The sequence below is a fragment of the Bidens hawaiensis genome, unplaced genomic scaffold (genome assembly GCF_021521415.1).
Source record: "Bidens hawaiensis isolate Kalapana, Puna unplaced genomic scaffold, B.hawaiensis_p1.1 tig00000284_1, whole genome shotgun sequence".
In the NCBI taxonomy this organism is placed as follows: domain Eukaryota; kingdom Viridiplantae; phylum Streptophyta; class Magnoliopsida; order Asterales; family Asteraceae; genus Bidens; species Bidens hawaiensis.
In genome coordinates this window covers 1,327,150-1,338,093 of record NW_027491022.1, presented here as the reverse complement: position 1 = coordinate 1,338,093, position 10,944 = coordinate 1,327,150, and positions in this window count along the sequence as shown.

Sequence of the window (10,944 nt, the reverse complement as noted above, 5' to 3'; positions counted from 1 at the left end):
CTTCCAACCATAGGTACCTAGATTCTTACTCCTAACCTGAGTATCTCATCATCGCCTTTAACCAATTGATCTGTTGTACCGTTCTCTTTTTCATCTTTTATGTTATTTTCTTCTAGTGCCAACTTCTGAGCTTCTTTAATTTCGGTTAACCGATCAATCTTAAGTTCCAGTCTCAATGCTCGAACTCTTTTCGGCTTATCGTGCTCTTTTCTGCTTAAAGCATTAGCCACAACATTGGCTTTTCCTTCATGATAGACGATTTTACAATCATAATCTTTTAGTGTTTCCATCCATCGTCCTTGTCTCATGTTTAACTCTTTCTGATCAAATCTATGTTTCAAGCTTTTGTGATCAGTGTAAACAGTAAACTTTACACCATACAAGTAATGCCGCCATAACTTCAATGCAAAAATTATAGCTCCTAATTCGAGATCGTGGCTGGTGTAATTCTTCTCATGAACTTTCAGTTGCCTTGAAGCATAAGCTATAACTTTCTTCCCTTGCATTAAAACACACCCCATACCTGTGTGTTAAGCATCACAGTATATGGTGAAATTATCTTGCCCTTCGGGTAAGGCTAATATAGGTGCATTTGTCAGTTTCTGTTTCAAAATCTCAAATGCTTTTCTTGTTTCGGTCCCCATTCAAATTTAACAGATTTTCGGGTAAGTGAGGTTAGTGGAACTGCTATTCTTGAAAAATTTTGTATGAATCATCTATAGTAACCGGCTAACCCCAGAAAACTTCTCACTTGCGTCGGGGTCTTGGGTTTTTCCCATTTCGTAATGGCTTTTATTTTCGCCGAATCCACTTGAATTCCTTTTTCATTTACAATATGCCCAAGAAATTGTACTTCAGATCACCAGAATTCGCACTTCGAAAATTTAGCTTAAAGCTTTTCTTTCCTTAATGTTTCCAGTATAGTTCTTAGATGGCCTTGATGATCTTCCTTCGTCTTGGAATAGATAAGAATGTCATCAATGAAAACTATAACAAACTTATCCAAATAAGGCTTGCAAATTCGGTTCATCAGATTCATAAAAGCTGCCGAAGCATTAGTGAGTCCAAAAGGCATAACGGTTAACTCATAATGTCCGTATCTGGTTCTGAATGCTGTCTTTGATATGTCTTCTTCTTGAACCTTTAGTTGATGATACCCAGATCTTAAATCAATCTTTGAAAAACAGCTTGCCCCTTGAAGTTGATCGAAAAGATCATCAATTCTTGGTACCGGATATCGGTTCTTAATCGTGACTTTATTCATCTCGTGATAGCCAATTCACATTCTCATTGACCCGTCTTTCTTCTTGACAAACAACATTGGAGCTCCCCAAGGTGAAGAATTCGGTCAAATAAATCCCTTCTCCAATAATTCGTCTAATTGTTTCTTCAATTCTTTCATTTCAATCGGTGCTAAACGATAAGGAGATTTTGCAATCGGAGCCGTTCCTGGAATTAAGTTTATTCGGAATTCGACTTCTCGGTCAGGTGGGATTCCAGGCAGTTCATCAGGAAATACATCCTTAAATTCAGAAACGATTGGAACTTCTTCCATTTTCTTAAGTTCGGGTTCCGTAGTTACATATGCCATAAAGGCTAAGCAACCTTTACTCAAACAGTAACTCGCTTTTATTTTGGAAATGATTCCAATTCTACCAGCTTCTTTATCCCCAACTATTCGAATGACTTTCTTATCATGAGTTATACATCAATGGCCTTTTCATTGCATAAAATTCGAGCTTGGTTGGCGGCTAGCCAATCCATTCATAGAATCACATCAAATCCTGCTAACTTCATAGGTAATAGATGCACTGACAACTCATATCCAGCTAAGGAAATATAACTACTTAATATTTTAGATATTCGGGTTAGACTTCCGTTAGCTGTTTCAACTTCATAATAGTTATTCAATTTAGCTAGAGGTTCATTTAATAGATTACAGAACTTATAATCTATAGAGCTTTGATTGGCTCCAGAATCAAACAATAGTCTTGCGTAAATGTTATTAATAGGAAACGTACCAGTAATCACATCTGGCAATTCACCTGCCTTTTGTGTGTTCAAAATAAACGCGCGGGCGTTCCCTTTCTTCCCGTCATTCTTGCCACCACTACCACTGGCGCCACCTGCTGCTGGTTTTTTCTTAGTTCACTCAGCACTAAAATGCCCTCTCTCCACAATCAAAACATACAATCAGTTTCTTTCTACAATCTTCCTCTTTATGTCCTGGCCTCTTACAGAAATTGCAAGTCAAAAACAGATCAAACTTGCGAACATCAACTTCAGGCGTAGGCTTCAAACATCTACCATCATGTCGTTTTCCGTAGTTTTTACATAACGGTCGATTAAATACACTCGACCTTTCCTTTCCCTTTTCAAACATCTTCTTTTCGTCACCTTCACGCTTCTTTTCAATCACAACTTTTCTTCTCTCGATTCCAGATCATACTCTCCATCAAATACCCAGCAAGCTCAATAGTAGACTCGGTTGTTGCTGGCATGTGTGATCTCACGTGATCACGAATCCCTTTGGGCAATCCATAAATATACCTGGTCACTTTGTTATACTCGGGTGTGACCAAGTGTGGTACAAGTCTACAGTACTCAAGGAATTTGGTGTTATACTCCTTGAGGTTCATGCCAATAACTTTGTGATTCCAGAGCTTTGTCTGGATCTGATCAATTTCGTGAACAGGGTAGAACTTTTGCTTAATAAACTCCTTGAAAGTTTTTCACTCAAGGTTATACAAATTCTTCCTGCCTTTCATCTCAATCAATGTATTCCACCATACCAGTGCTTCTCCCTTAAACATCTGGGATGAATACTGGATACTCTCCTCCTCGGTACAATTGCTGATGATAACGATATACTCCATTTCTTCCAGCCAACGAAGTGTAATAATCGCGCCTTTGTCTCCATAGAATTCTTTCGATTTGTACACCTGAAAGTCTTTGAAGGTACATCCCGTATCAACCTTGACTCTTTTCACTTTAATTGGAACATGATCAGCGATAGAGCTCTCGTAGCCCTCATTCTTCTTTGGGTATTTTTGATTCTTTTCTTTTTGAGTATACGGATACACTATGGCTCGGTTGTACTTGTTTCATTGATTTTGACATTGCCATACTTTTAGAGTTTCCGTGTGATCTTGAACCATTTTTATTAAAGGAGTAACAACATCTTTGATTAATGGTGTAACCGCTTCTTTAATCATCTCGTGGATACCCCCGATGTATTCTTCCGGGATTGATTTAGTATTGTTTTCAGGAGTTTTGGCCTTATCCGCTTGACTCCTTTGACTTTCGTTTCTTTGCTCAGACATTCTGTAATTCAGTAAAATACACAGATTCAAAACACAATTCACGTAGTCTTTTATTCATAATTTTCATATTATAGAGGGCTAGAGACATACAACATGTTTAAACAACATTTATAAATCCTAATCCCTAGACCACTTATTCACCAGATTCTTCATCTTATCACATTTCTTTATAATCTTATCGCCTGTCATTTTCTTGTTAATCCTTTCATTTCTTAATTCATCCATTACCGCATTGGGTTGATTAGGATACCCTACAGGTGCGGATGCAGATGGAAAAAGATAAGGTGTTTCCCTTGGTTACAGATGATGATTTGCCACATAATCTTGCATTTCTTCGTCGAGAATGTTTGTTGTGTAAAATTCCTCAAAGAGACGGGCTTCCTCCCGTATATCATTTGCTTGTTCAGATATAGTCAGTATAGGTCCGCGGTACGGTGGGAAATTAGGTACCCCAGAATACTGAATCAGTCCTTGACTTGGTCCAGCTATAATTTGATAACCTGGTGGTGGTGATCCAAAATGCCACATACTCTGGTTGGAATGGCAGTCCATCCAACTAGATGATTTAGTACTAGTCTCCTGCTTAACCCTAATTTGTACTTCCATATCCCCAGAAGGATAGTAGTTTAGAGTAGCAGTCAGCGGAATACCTTCCGAAGTGACGCTCGATATTTCTATCGGCATTTCAGGGCTACCTGGAGCATATGGTAGTTGGTTTCCGTAAGCCAAGTATGGATCTACTTGATCAATTGGATACATTTGATTTATCGGGTTTGTCGGAATCGGATTCATCGAGTTGTTCAGGTTGTTCAGATCAGCCGGATTTGAATACACCGGTTCAGTCGGATTTACCGATACAGTTGGTCGTTTGTGACGAAAATTTGTACTTGCTTTATCAGACGGCTCAAACGAGGGTGCAAGGTTTAATCGTCTGGCTACCCTTTGTTTTTGTCCGTAATAATTTGTATACAACATCTAGATAAATATACACTTAGGTATAGGTAGACTACCAATCATAGCTTATCCCTACTTATAAGATAATTGGTTAAAGCTTAGGTACTAATTATGTTGATACCTAATTTGCTGAAACCGATGGCTCTGATACCAACCTGTCAGGCCTAGGTGCGACGTCCCGGGTTGGTATCTGGTTTTGTAAATATATCAGAGTAGCGGGTTTATTTTAGCGAAAGTCTTATATATTAATATATTAATTTACATTGCAAAATTCTTGGGAATTAAATACCCAAGTTTCGGTTTAAAAAACCGTGTTATATTATTATTACAAGGATTTATATATTTCAAAAGTAGAGCCATCTTGAGCGATCTTCTATGACTCCAAATCCTTGTATATCCAGTAGTAGCATCTAGTTACCTGCATAGGTGGGAAAAACATGTAAGCTATATGCTGGTGAAACGTTGATTCGATAAAACAGTTTATAACAGTCGCTAAATACAATCATAGTTTTCTGCTCACAATCTCAGCAGGAATGCCTGTCATTCACAGGATTTGTACCACTGCCCTACACACAAAATTGAAAGGTACCCCAAGTACATAGCCCCTGTTCGGAGATAACCTTCCCTAGGCTATGTGACCTTGTTGGAGAACTGGTTATGACTGACTTGGTTTTGTATGCCAATTATCAGTTATGTTTGGATCCAGACACATGTGTATTAGGTCTAAGTTGCTTTTTATTATCTATATTATATTATAACGGTTTTAGAGAAATAATCTCATGTAAACATTTATTAGACTCTTTGCAATAAACAACCTGTCTATTACAAGAGTAAAATCAGTTCAGACCATAAAAGGTTAACGTGTTCACCTTATATTATCAGTTGGTAATATCAGACTCCTTAGCTTCAGTATGCTATTAACCTATATATTATAATAGGTATGCATAAGTATCTAGTTGGTATTACTCAGCAGACTTCAAGCCTGTTTCAGTTTCAGCAGACTCGAGGTCTAATCAGCAGACTCTTAGGTCTGGTTCAGTTCAGCAGACTCGAGGTCTGATCAGCAGACGCCTTGGTCTGACCTAACCTTAGTATAGTCATAGTCGTTTTATGAAGTACTTTTTATTTATATATGACATTTGGAATAGCACACTTTGGCCTAATAAAGGATATCACGTTGGCAAACTTCTCCAGGTAAGCAAACGGGTCCCGCGGTTGATTGGGATGTGTAGGAATTACTTTCCTTAGGCAAGAAGAGTCTACTAATAATATCCCCCTTCCAGTTACTACGTGCCCGTCAAAATAATAGTTTTGATAACATTACTTCACGTTGAAGCAACATCTCTGCTTTGTAAAACATTACTTGGAAAACGTTTATAGTTTAACGACTATACCTTTAACTAGGTTCTTGTAACAATTTAACAAAATAACTTTGACATGATCCTACCTTAGGCAGCTAGACGGAACTAGGAATTAAGAAAATCGGCAGCGGTTCAGCTCGTGTTTTGTTTATCAGCACAACAGATCGTTAACAGCACCTCGGCAACTCGTTTCTTCGCGGAATCAAACCCTCAGAACCTTGGAATACCCTAGCATGCTTCCCTAAGCTAACTATGTGAATTTGAAGGTGAAAAATGGGATGAAATGGGCTGAACCTGTAGCTGCCCTTTTATACTTAAGTTTTGCAGCGCATCGCGTAGCGCGATGGGCTTTCTCCCCTGGCCATCGTGTAGCGCGACGCCACAATTCACCAGATTGTGGCACGTGTTGCCACGTGGTTGGCCACGTGTCCCGGGTTACTTAACCTAGTCATCGAGTAGCGCAATGGACTAGTTGGGTTGGCTGTCGCGTAGCACGGCGCCCCCACCGTTTCTTGAATTACGTAATCCTCTGTCGCGTAGCGCGATGATGTTTATCAGGAGACCATCGCGAAGCGCGATGAGTCTCAAAACTAAAAATTTTCATTTTAGTCCTTTAACTTTTAAATTTTGACACTTTTATCCCAAAATTAGATGGGGTATTTTCACGGTATTATATAATGGAAACATTCTGGTGACCTGCAAATCGTCACAAGAGACATCCCCCTAACCCGAAGAAAGTCTAAGGCACACTAGAAACATGTTTGATACTCCATGCAACCTTTATAACCAACCTCGCAGCCACCACCATGTTTATTTTTGGCAACCATAAAATCACGTCAACCACCAGATCATCGAAAATCAGACAGCTGCTGCCATTGCAAGTTTCCGATGACCACCACTGTGATATCTCTTTTTATTTTTGTCACGATTAAGGTAACCCGCTTAATCTTATTCTAAGGTTCATGTATACAAACTTGGGCAAATGGTTTATAAGCTAATATATGAAAATTGTTATTCTAAGGTTCACGTATACAAACCTGGGCAAATGGTTTATAAGCTAAATACATGAAAATTGTTATTCTAGGGTTCACGTATACAAACCTGGGCAAATGGTTTATAAGCTAAATATATGAAAATTGTTTGAAATAATTATAAGTATATATGTTTACAGAGATCTAAGTCGAGCTGACTTGTTAAAGCTCAAAACAATTAAATTTACAGAGAATGGAAAAAAAATAATAAATAAAAGTCAAAAATCTGGAAGCCAATTTTGTAAACGTAAACAGCGAACTAGTTTTCAAATAACTATACATTTAATATTTTAATTATATTTTACAAAATCCAAATAATATGAACGTTAAAATATATCAAGAAGACATATCAATGCTTGGCGGTTAAATGCTTATATTTTAATTAAAGAAAATGAATTTATGCTTGAACAAAATCAGGAATTTAAATACGTAAAGGCGTCCATAAGCTTATGAGCAATATGACTACAATATAGGGGGATTAAGAGAGAGTAGCGTTATCACTTATATGTGTAAGACAACTAATCAACAAACAAGGTACAGATCCTTACCCCTCTCCTTTGTTATCTGTTTCGATTTTGATAAACCATGTTGACTAAACCTGGAACTCTTAACGTCTTTGGCTTTCCTTTCATTTCATGTTTTTACAATTATTTTGTTTTTCACTGCAACAATACCTTTGAAACCAATATGTTCCAAGGAAGTAATATGAACTTCGAACATCATGAGAAATGGAACTTCGTAACATATCCGAGTGTGGTGGATACGCTGCGGTACTTCCTACATATAAGCATTCGGCTATCTTATCAAAGTACCGTTGACCAAGATGTGCGGTCTTCATGTTACGCTCAGTTCAACGATATGTTATACTTTGGTCAGTAATATGCTAATTGTTCGTCACGTTTTAATAAAAGCAAGCATGTGATAGATTTAAATTTATTTTACTCATTATCACATGTTCCGATACCGAATTTTTAAATGCTTTAAAATATATATATATTTATGCTCTGTTACCCTGAGTGCTACGCTTCTCGTGGGGTGTCCCACGAGCATGTTGTTGTGGCACCGACAACATGTTCTCCTTCCGTGATGGAGAGATTAGTTCACGGCGTCCCTAGGTACAAGTGTGGTACAAAGCTACTAGGAGGGGTATGGATCGATCCTAACTCTGTTTCAGTTTATGTTTATGTTTATGGGAATGGATGTAGGTGTTCCAACTTTCCCCATTCTATGTGATTGGTATACAAGAATGGCCCCCTGTATATCGTCACCTCTGTTTACTGTTAGTGTTCAGCTCATGGGTACATCCATATAATATGAACAGGGTTAATGTTTCAAATACCTATTACGGTTATTATGAATTGTTGGTTACTATTATGAATCAACTGTTACTGTTACGAATTATCCGTTACTATTCTAACTCACAAGTTGTTGTTTTGACTTATTCGAAAGTGTTTTGACTTATTGTTTACACAAACTCTTTTATTAGCTATGCATCGTTTATCGAAGTTGTTTTATTGTTACCGAAAATTGTTTGCTATCGCCATAACTATTTTTTAAAACTTACCATTACCATATTTTTTTACCAAAATATTTTAATACTAGAGCCTATCATTCCATACTGGGCATCCGGCTCATTCCGTAATTTTTCCCCTCTTAGGTTCACAGGTTACTTTGGGCGGGATGAAGAGAGTGAATTAAGATCTCTGGGAGCTTGCTTCTTGTGGAGGTGGTCTTAGTGGATGGTATTTGGAAACATACCTTCCGTGTAGGTGCTCATGGCGGAAGGTTCAGGGAAACCTACCTTTCGCGGATGTGCTCCCTACAAAAGGTATTTGGAAAATATCTTCAACGGTGGTCTTCCCGACGGATGGTATATGTAAACTCTCTTCTGAGGAGGTACTCCTGGTGGAAGGTACTTGAGAACCTTCCTTTCGCGGAGGTGCTGTAGGCGAAAAGTATTTAGAACATTCCTTCTGCGGAAGTGGTCCTGACAGAAGGTATTTGAGAACCTTCCTTCCCGGGGGTGCTCTTAGCGGAAGAGATACGAAACCTGTTGTATGTTTTTGCATTTTTTTTTTGCTGGTGTGGCCTGCCAGCTGAAATTAGGTGGGAAAATTTTGAACTTGTGGGTTTGGTGAGGATGATAAAAGCACGTGTTTGATGCGACGTGGAGACGTTGGTTACTTTTAAAAGTAGTATTTTCGTCTAAGTCAGGCGCATGGGCGAGAATCACAGTGACGAGCCTAGCTATAGCACACCTGATGGTTTGTTCATCCTACGTGGCGCCCTTGATTGGACCTCCTCTTCTCTCTCCTTGGTAACCACCCCATCACATTAATTGTGAAGAGTATATATATAGTGATTAAAGAGGACATTTTTCTCACTATTCATATATTCTTCTTGTGTTTTCTCTTTAATCCTTCATATTTTCTCTGACAAACGATTTCCAGCAAATATTCATCATTTTTGGAAAATATTCTCCTAATCTTTTAGTGGTTCTTTATTCCTTTGTTTACCCTTTTCTCTTACACTGATTTCAGGTCCTTCTCACCAGAAGAAGGAAAAGGCCAAGAAGAAAGCCTTGATCATGGATCTTGTCGGCTACCCGATGTCGCGAGTTGAATTTCAGGACGTGATTGAGACCTACTAGATTGACTTGTCCTTTGAGACTGAGCTATTGTCTCCTTGTACAACGGTGATGGAGCCTCATACTAGAAAGATTGCCGTGCATAAGGAGTTCTTCATGACCGGGAATTTCTAGCTTCCAGTCACCCGGTTCGTGTTATCAATTTTGGAGACATTTGGGATGCATTTGTCCCAAATTCACCCTCTAGGGATGGAGCGGCTCTGCCATTTCGATTACACTTGTCACTGTTTGGGCATAGCCCCTTCAGTTGACAAGTTAATGACGTTCTATGTGGTTCTCTACTCCTAGGGTTTATTCAACCAGTATAGGTAGACTGGCGCGAATGCCATTGCTGGGTAGGTGCCACAAAGCCTTTACGACTAGAAGAGCCAGTTTTCTTTGTGACTGCGCGGGTGCTTCCGTGCACTATGCACTTTTTCATAGGAAAGGAGTTGTCTAATCCCAAGCCGAGCTTGCACTCGGGGATGGACTGGTACGAGCCATTGCAGTTCAGTCTCTCTCCCCTCCATTATTATCCAGAGAGGGATATCATTATCTTTGGCATGAGTCGCATCTGGGACGATACGATGTCAATGATGATGATCCGCAATGAAGAGCTAGGTATTCGCAGGATTTGATGGTTAGGAGTTACTATCATTCTATTCATGATACTTACGTTTAATTTTTGTAAGTAGGTGAACGATCGCTTTCTTCTTGTATAGGCACCCCTAAGGGTGTGAAGGTGTTGTTTGGGCAACTGATGGGTTCGCAGGAACAATCGATTCTGGTGTAGACAGATAACAATTTTGTGTTCCCGCACACAGCGGGTGAGGCATTGCCACCGCCGCCGCAGCCTCCTCTGCGTGTCACTAATCTGGTGCCAGGTGAGTCTATTATTAGCTCAGCCCTTCCGGGTGCCGGGACATCATCTGGAGTACAAGTTATTTTTCCTCCGATGATGACGAGGTTAGTTCTTTTCATGGCGTGAAAAATTATAACGATGTTGTTCGATGTATTGAAATGTTAGAGAAACGGAAACATTTGGTCCACTTATCGGCTCGCGGACCGACGGATCCGCAGGGCGGAGCCGAGAAAAGAGCTTTTTCTTCTAAGGGTGGCAAGAAACAGCCATTAGAGGATGATGACGATGATGATGTTACCATACTTGATGTTCTATTTGGTGTGTCGCATGTCTCTTCTACCGTCATTCATACAAAGACTGGAACTATTGTGGATACCAACGTGTCTTCAGTCGCTGGGACTAGAACCGTTGTAGACACAAACGTGCTTCCTGCCTATATGGATGGAACTGTTGTGGACACCGACGTGTTTTCTTCCCCTGCGGCTGGAACCATTGTGGATACAAAAACGTCCACTGTTCCGCAAGAACTGGTTTCTATGGAGAAGCAAGAAGAGGAAAAAGTTCCTCTTGTGAAGTAGCCCAAGGGCTGGGTGGCTTCGTCAAACTTCCTGGATTGGCTACTTCTCCAGGTGCGTAACTTTTGTCTCGTTTTTTTATATTTTATTTTTTTATTTTAATAGTTTCTTGAGCAAAAGGGAGGAAGCTGCTTCTGGAGAAGAAGAAAAATCTGGAAGAGGCTCCGCAAAAGGACACCAAAGAGACAACTGTTGATGTTCCTCCCTCATTG